This window comes from Pygoscelis adeliae, unplaced genomic scaffold (assembly GCF_000699105.1).
Source record: "Pygoscelis adeliae isolate BGI_AS28 unplaced genomic scaffold, ASM69910v1 Scaffold26, whole genome shotgun sequence".
In the NCBI taxonomy this organism is placed as follows: Eukaryota; Metazoa; Chordata; class Aves; order Sphenisciformes; family Spheniscidae; genus Pygoscelis; species Pygoscelis adeliae.
In genome coordinates, this window is record NW_008825104.1 from 866,526 (window position 1) to 875,490 (window position 8,965).

The following is an 8,965-nucleotide window of genomic DNA, read 5'->3' on the forward strand; positions in this document are numbered from 1 at the left end:
AAGAGAGTTGTTTGAAGGTAAAGAGGTAGGAAGACCTGAGACAGTGAAGAAAACAGGAGATATTAGGACTTAATTTCATAAGGAACTTTGAACTTTAACTTGTTGAGAAATATTAATAATAATCCTGATCATACCTAAATGGTGTGACTCTTCCTTATCAAAATTCATAAAATCATAGAATAGTTTGGGTTGGAAGGGACCTCTAAAGGTCATCTAGTCCAACCCCCCTGCCGTGGGCAGGGACATCTTCAATTTGTAAAATTTGTTTACCAGGACTTGTACTATTCCCCATAAGGTGTGAATTGCCATATTAAAAGACTAATCCTTTCTAACGTACAAAATATAAACTACCAACATAAATAAGTCTACATTTCCTATCCATCTGGTTTTCATTTTACTGTGGCATACACAATTGGCCTGGCTTCAGAGCAAGCTAGAGCAAGTAATGATTGGATCTAAGGTTGTGGCATGACACCTGAAAACAGAGAAAGAGACAGCAGGGGTTTTTGTTGTTAAGTCCTTGACCTGGTTAAGATATTTGCTCTTGAAGTCTCAGTCCCTGACGAAGATTGTCTCAGATAAGCTACAGTTCAGCTAACCTGAAATAAGAGGGTGACAATGAGGCAGAAGAAACTCTGGTCAGCAGAATGCTTCTGCTTTCTGTGCACTTGCCACCAGCCTCCTGGGAAAGAATATTATTGCATAGCTCAAACCTTGAGGATTTCTTCCTTAAATATTAAATCTCCACCTATTAGGACCGTATCAGTTTTCATTCTACGGGTCTTATTCGGTTCTTGCTCATATAGGTGGTTGTGTATTTTCTAAGCATGTATATAATTATCAGTGTGTTATCTTGTTCATAAACTGGACCCTTTCATATTTTCTCATGCCAAGAGGTTCAGCAAAAGCAGCCATAGATTTACTACAGTTAATAATAGAATAGCCTTTCATAATAGAATGCCATCTCCTGAGAGATTGCTGTCTTGTGAAGTCCTGTATTTTGTTCTCCTGGAGAACCACTCATCCAAGAACAAACTAAGTTTTGCTCTGTTTTTGCCAATGGATGAGATCGCTGCCTGATAGGTGTGCTAACACAGACACTAAATAATAGAAATTGCAGATTAGACACTAAAAGCAGCCCGTGGATGTTGTTTAGCATCTTAATGCAATAAGCGGTTTCCTAGCAATCAAGCTACATTTACTAACTCTTTAACTAGCTGAGCACGTTCTTTCTAAAAAGAGGTGTTAAAAGCTGAGAAGTTCAAACACTTTTTTCCCCAGATTATGTATGAAGAATAACAGGGGTTTTATTGAGATGGAGTGAGCTTGTACCAGGAACTAGCGAACAAGAGCTGAAACTTTGAACTGCCTGGGAACATCTATTATGATAATGAAACTTATAACTAACAATAAGGTTTCTGTATTGAATCCCTGTATTATAGAGCCACAGGACTGCATACAACATCAATACACTGTCTCAGTAAAAACTCCTTTACATCTATAGCACTTGCACTGTTGAACAGTGAGCCAAGGACTTTTTTTGTGTAAAGGTCAGCAGTCTCATGACAGAATGAGGCAAGTTGTACCACATGGACAAACTCCTTGTAACGTGCCATGTTTCTTGCTAATGCCTGTTAGAGAGAGCAAAGATACTCTAGAACTTCCTTATATTTAAACCTTAAAGAGAAACAGACTTCACACTGAATAGTGCAATTAGGCTGAAAGACTCTGGCATATAAATCTGACTTGAGTGCTTGGAGATAAAGTCCCCTGTCCATCAGTGTCGATGTCTGCCTATACAGGTTTTGCTGGGACGCGACAACATTGGGCAAAGATGCAGGAGGGACCAATGTCAGGTATCATAAAATAGTGCCTAGAGAAAAGCCGTGTGCCAGCATTCTTGATTTCAGGTTGTGTTAAGTCACGACCTGTGACAGAAGTTAGGAATCCGTGTGAGGAGGCTTTGGATGCTCTTGTCCGACAAGCAGTTGCACGAAGTCATGCATTTGGCATAGGTCTTCTGTGTTTTTTGGTGATTTCAACCACACAACTACCTGACACTGCTAGTACTCTGAAAGACAGCATAGTGTTTAAATTAGTGAATTGAATTTTTGGCAGATATACAACCCAGATTTTAAAACAGCTCTATATTTGGACACTGCATAAGCCACTGAATTGTTTTCAACTCTTGGTTTATGAAATGGTGTGCAATGCAGTCCTAGCGTGGGGAAAAGGAGCTGCTCAGGACCCACCGCTGACTTCCACCAGTCAAGGAGGTTTCCCAGGTGATATCTAAGTCTGTCCACAACAGTCAGAGTGGAAGTCCTGCCATCAGCTCAAATGGAAGCAGAGAACAGCTCTTTGTAATAGCGTGACTTCAGAAGGCTTTTCTTTTTGTTCTCTGGGATATGGTGTGCTGGAAGGGCTCTTGGTCATGCTGGTTAGTGGATCCTAACTGACGCCAGGTGTGAACAGATGGTGATGAATGGTTGTTCCCCTTCCTTCAGTTAAAATCATTGAAGTCCATGAATGAAAGATGGGATTTGGTGTTAAATTGTCCTGGACTAAAAGCCTACAATCAAATGCTCATTTTACAGTCAGTTGAGGTACTTTGGTTTCTCTACTAAGCACAGGAGAATTTCTGCCTATGCATCAACTCTGACATTTGGAGTAGTGATTTTATATTCTCCTCTATCAAGAGTTACCAGTCTGACCAAGATGATACGAAAAATGGCAAAACTTTCTGTTGACGTAGGCCAGCAGCAACCTGCTAGCCCTCCTGGTGACTCCTGCTTGGAGCAACAATGTTCGATTTTACAACCATACAGTTTATTTTAATAGGAAGATCTATTGCTACTAGAAAAGAAGGTATTTCCCAGAACATTGACAATTTAAAATACTGGCTTCACATACTTTCTTCCTATTTGCTTGGAGCTCCTAAATGAGCTTGGGTTTTCTGGAGGATTTGGGGCAGGGGGGAGGTCTATTGCTTTTCCTTTAAGCTATCTAATGGTTGCTAATAGAAACCATCTGGCTGACTGTCTCCTAAATTGCAGTAATCATGGTTGAGTTTGCTACATCATTCCCAAGTGGCTTGTTTCCTTACAACACTATCTTGTACATAAGACCGAACAAAGTAGAAAAACAAGTTCATTTGAAGACAAGTTCAAAGAAGATGAGGTCATAAGCTTCTCCCTCTTTCTTGTTAAACATCTGCTTGAAGTATCAGTGTTTTTTATTTTTCTATGATACTTACATCAGTTAAGTCTAGTTTCAGTACCCCAAAGATGCACTGAATCTTACTGTTATACTTGCAACTAACCCAGCTGACTTGTTACTGAGATTTGCTGGGCAAGAGGAAAGGAGAGAGGCGGTTGTAACATACGGTGCCATGGGAGGAGGAAAGTACTTATGGAAGCTGGTATGTACCCCGACGTACTTTGAAGCACAATTTCTGAATCTGAGACAAACAGAAAAGTGAAAGGAGTATGAAAGGGGCAAGATACAGTGTGGCCTGACAGAAGAACTTGCTCTTGTTAGTGTGGACATAACGTGTGTGCCTTGCAGATACTACTGTTCTGGCCTTGTGTTACAGGGCTTTATGTCAGGCGTAGGTTAGACCAAATTAGGAACAAATTTTTGTATGATCATCCTCCCTTTCCTGCCATTCATTAGAGTGACAGAGTAAAATGAGGTCAGACAACTTCTAATCCTGGAGAACAGATATTCCCCCAAATATTTCAAGCTGTCAAGAACTGGTCTGTCAGATCTTTGAACTGGAAATGTCTCTATAGTGCTCAACTGCTCAGCCCCAAGGTGTCTGTGAAGGATAAAGCTGCCACTCCACTCCTATCCCAATGTTTTGCCTAATGGCAAGTAAGCCATCATATTAAAGCTACATGAATTCAAGAAGTCCATGAATAGTTCCACAGGAAGAATCACTGCATTACAGCTGTGCTTCCATACCCATTAGGTTTGAGATGTAATGAAAGAGTTTTGAGACCATATTGCCATATTCAGCCAAGTAGAAAATTCATCTTTTAAATACATCTGACTGTTTGAAATATAACAGGCTAGTGAAATAATTTCACTGGTTGCAAATACGCATTTTTTGTAACATCATAGCCTCAAGGCTGATGCTTTAGATTATGATGACAGATGTTGTTTCCACACTAGTCAGGAAAATACTTAATTGAAAATATATTTTATACACTCTATGGGTTGTTCAACATGGGACATCTCACAAATCAACCCATGTAAAATTAATGGACATGGGAAAAAAGAGTTTAAGGTTTTGCCACTGTTGATCTAACTTTGCCTTTTGACTTTCCTAGGAGCCTAGTATTAATTTCACCCAGTTTTCCCTTGTTCTAGGTTTGTCTTTTTTATTTTAAGAGATGCAATTGAATTCTGTGTATTGTTTAGTGAAATATTAATAAGCCAAGACAATCATTCTAGTTTGATGCACAGAACCAAAACAATTCACTATGATATAATACAGTCTTTTAAAGGTTTACTTGCACCCTTAAATGAATATCAGTATTCTTGGAGGGTGGGGTAGACTGGGAGCTTTGCCTGCCCCCTGCATCACAATGTTGCTACTGGTGGTCCGAGTTGGAGTAATAGCTCTCAGCATAGCAGCTGTTCCCCGTCATACAGCACCCCTATCACAATTAAGGAGAAAAAGTCCAGAAAAATAAATCTTCATTTTGTCAGGCTGAATTATGCCTTGGATAATTAGGGAGGTGGCAGCAATTCTTCAGCATCTAATGGAAAAATATTACTCAATGCAATCCAGAAGGGTGAAGGCCATTTCTATTTCATGTCTTCAAACTAGATAGCCATATACTGCAATACAGTCAATGCTCTCTGCATGTGGCAATCCATATAAGTATTTTGTGCTCCTGAAACACGAGGGTGGGGGGATCCCTCAGTGAATTTTTTCGTGCATAAAACATTTTCCTACAAGCTTGGTATTAGCAGCAGCTCAGCAGAGAGCGCAATGCTGAATAATTTGTATTTCTAAACCAGAGACCTTGTTTCCTACAGCTTTTGTTATTCTGTTAGCTGTGTGGCAGGGAACAGTAGTCTCTACGTGTCTTACAGCCTGCCAAGGCACTACTCTGTTACAAGGCACTGCTCCACTTCAAACATTTTCTTCAACCAGCCAAGCAGTAGGCTTTATCCTCTGACTTGTGTTGTCAGCTTTGTGCTTGACCATAAGATTTACAGGCTTACAACAGAGCTATGCACCAGTCTTCTGGCATATAACTCTGTCCAACTGGCACGAACAAGACCAAGGGTTTTGCAAGTGCCAGTCTCACTGAAAGCCAAATAACTAGTGCCTTCCTCTCCTTTTTTTTTTTTTTAACAATAGAAAAAAAAGACAAAGGAAGCAAATTTCACGTTAGCATATAACTACTCTGCTACATGACCAATGTTGGCTCAGTAAAATATTTTTCAGAAAACTTCCTTATTAAGGTTGAAGGACTATAAAAATTAACACCTAATACTTTGGTTCATTGATATAAGAAAAATGCAGCAATAATTAGCATCTTTCTTTGAGCGAGGTGGCAATACAGGTTGAAGCCCAGTAGTATCTCTTCTGCCAGTAACAACAAGGGCACTAGTAAAAAAGTCGTTAAGGACCACAAAGCATCCGCCAAGCTCAAAAGGCAGTCACTCCATGTTATCACTGATTAATTTTGTGGAGGATTCATAGTTGTTGTTGCATGTCTCTTTTAATGCAAATGGATTTCTGTCTGATCCTGCAGACAGAATTATGTCCTGCTGTGGGGCTGCATTGACTCCAGCAGGTGCAAGAGATTGCAGCCAGTGAAGTCCCAAGGACTTTGTCCCTTAAAGCTAAGAAGCATACATCAGCAAAAGCACAGGAAACTGTTTCCTAAATCTCTTTGTATGCATAGGGAACATCTGCTGTTTTGTGCAGTAAGGGACACTGTATAGAAAGTCAATCTGAAAATCAGAGGACAACCAGCACTGGGCTTGTAGTGAAAATTTTCTGTGAGTGTTTCTTGCCTTATTTCAAGGAGGGCAGTGGGGAGGGAGAGGGAGGAGCAGGAAATCTGCTCATTTTTTTGTCTTGATATTTTAGAAAACATACTTTTTCGGATGTTAATACAGATTTCATTGCTTGTAAATTGCTCCTTCATATGGTTTATGATTTTTATGAAATGGTTTATAAATAACTGATGAAGCAGTTCAAGGAAAACCACAAAAATTACTTAAAAGGATGCTGTCAAAATGTATGTTACCTTTAAGTTTTTTTCCTAGCTTTGAATATTTAATGACTTCATTTTCCTTGTTTCTTACTTGAAAAATAGCTCTACCATGCAGCTAAAGTGTTGATCTTTTTTAAAAACAGGGCAACTAGAATCTCACTTATCTTAGTATGTATGTATTTCTGAGGATTTATGAAATAGCATGTAAAAAGTATTCTTGTGGTTATGTTAGATACTATAAAACAAAGCCCACCATGCTTTGTGAACTATTCAAATCAGTTTGAACATGGGCCATATACGGTTTGAATGAGGCTTCCAGAATCTGAAAGTACACCAATGCTAAACACAGGTCTGGAAAATGGGAAGATGTGGAGTCTATTTTTGTAGAACTCCAGAAGGATGCCAATTTCTTCTTCTCTATAACATTTTTGATTTGGTGGGTTCAAAGTACAGAACTCCCCATGTCTTTTCCTAGAGTGAGAGGAGGAATCAATGCTGAGTGGTGATCAGGTACATCTGATACCGTGTCTACCTAAGTCAAAAATGTACGCCATTCACAACTTTGGAGCACAAGTCATGAAATTACAGGGGACCATTTTCTTGCTTCCAGCCATAGACGTCTTTCAGCCAGCATTCTGTTCAAAACTTCACTTGACTTTTCCTCAGTCCACATGAAGATCTCCCTTTTGCCTTCTCCCTGATCTTTCCATTACTTTGGATGTATGATCCAAAGATCCACAGCCCAACCAGTGTTCTCATTTGTGTATTTATTTGCCATTGCTATTTAGTGTCCAAGGAAACCCTTTAGACCAATTTTCTTTCAAGCATTGTCATGTGCCAATAGCTTATATTCTAAAAGACCTTGATTTTTTTTTTAAATAATTGTAATTACACTAAAACTACACCCAAGCTGCTAAGAGTTTAAGACAGACCACAGCAATAATACTTTCTGCTTTACAAAATGGTGGCGTAAAGGATGTTCACTGGGTGATAAGACAGGGTGATCCAGTGAAAGGACATGATCTAGTATTTACAACTGAGTTCTCCTGGATCTGCCTGTTTCCTTGCTCTTGCTGCATAATACAACATAGCATTTACTTTGGTCCTAGAATAAACATAACTTCCTCAAACAGCATTTGATGTGCTGTGAGGTGAGTGGAAAGTGGCAGTTTTGTTACAGCCCTGTAGAGTGAAAGGAACTTCCCACCATAGAAAGCAAAGCTGAAGTAGTAAGATGAAGGGAAATTTGTGCTGTGGAGGCACTGAATCCTTATTCATTCAGAGATATTAAGATAAGGGTAATTGCTTTCTAGTCAAAGGTCTAGCAGTTTTCTGAGATTTATAGCTATACATCTTTTCTCAAAGATATTTTGACAAACTGTTTTATACAATAATAAGCATTGTACAATACAGCAATTAGGAAAAGTAGAAATAAAGTAAAATTTATAGAGGAGAAAAGTGTGATCACAAAGTTCCCTGGAAATCTTTGGAAAGAGAGGGGTACACAAGTTCTTAGTTTAGGTCTATAGATGAGTTTATTTGCCATCATGATTCTCTATGTTGGCAAGACAGCAAATCCTTAATGATGGTTGAGGACAAATCAAGAAGTAATTATAAATTTCCCATTTATATATCTTTAAAAAAAAAATAAAATCCTTGCATTATCAATTTATCAACAGCTTTAGGGAATACACCTTAGTGATCTAGTTTTAAGATGCATTCAACCTGGCTGGTGACTGGAAGGCAATTGGAAGTTTTAAGATTTCTCATAAAGATGGAATTCAAACAGCTTGCTTAGATGATGTGCCAGTCTCTACAGCAACATTTCAGGGAGAACCTGACTAGTCTAGAGTAAGAAGTATCTTCACTGTCATACTTTAGCCTCCTAGAATAACACAAATCTCTGGAAAAGCATACAGCTTTGGGGGCTTCAGTCCAGATTGAGTTGCATTGAAACAATTCAGGCTGTGATCCAAAACCCATTGAGGTCAATGGAGAGATTCCCATTCATTTTCAATAGCTTTTGAACCAGAGTCTTAAAGCTGGTGTTTTGCTGTCAGAATTTGCTTAGGCAGACCATGAAACATAAGTATGCATTTCTCAGAAGAGCTGGAGAACACTGAAACTGGTCTATTCCCTGCAGCTATATTGAGGATTATGCCTGATGGCAAAGCTTTCCAGAACGTTTAATCTTCAAATTAATTTGATGGTCCTGCTCAGCACTGGGTAAACAGCAGCAAAATGTTCTGCAATATTTATTCACATTTTTAAATGGATAGTTGTCAACAGTATTTTCTTTCTCTTTGTTTACCTTTTCGATAAATCATTCTAGTGAACAAGTTTGCTAGCTGGAAGGGATTGCTGATACAGCAAACCTTAAATTGGTTGCACTCCTCAGTCTATTAGTGGTGAAGTCCATGCATGCTATAGTTAAAGGTGCAGCTGCAGTTTGCATGGTTGTGGACAGGTTGGTTTTGTACTGTCAGCTGTGCTGAGTGGTCTATTTATCCAGCAGATCACAACATGCAGTGTAGCTGTTGCAGATTGAGCTGTCTCCATATCCTATTGAACATAAGGCTGGCATAGCTTTGTCTAGTGGAGTGACTGCCTGGTATAGTCCCACTATTGGCAGCGTATAGGAAAGTGCATCACTTTTAACATCTACAAGTTGCAGGGAATTTATGTGTGATGGAGCAAATGTACATCAGCAGGTTTTAAATGCA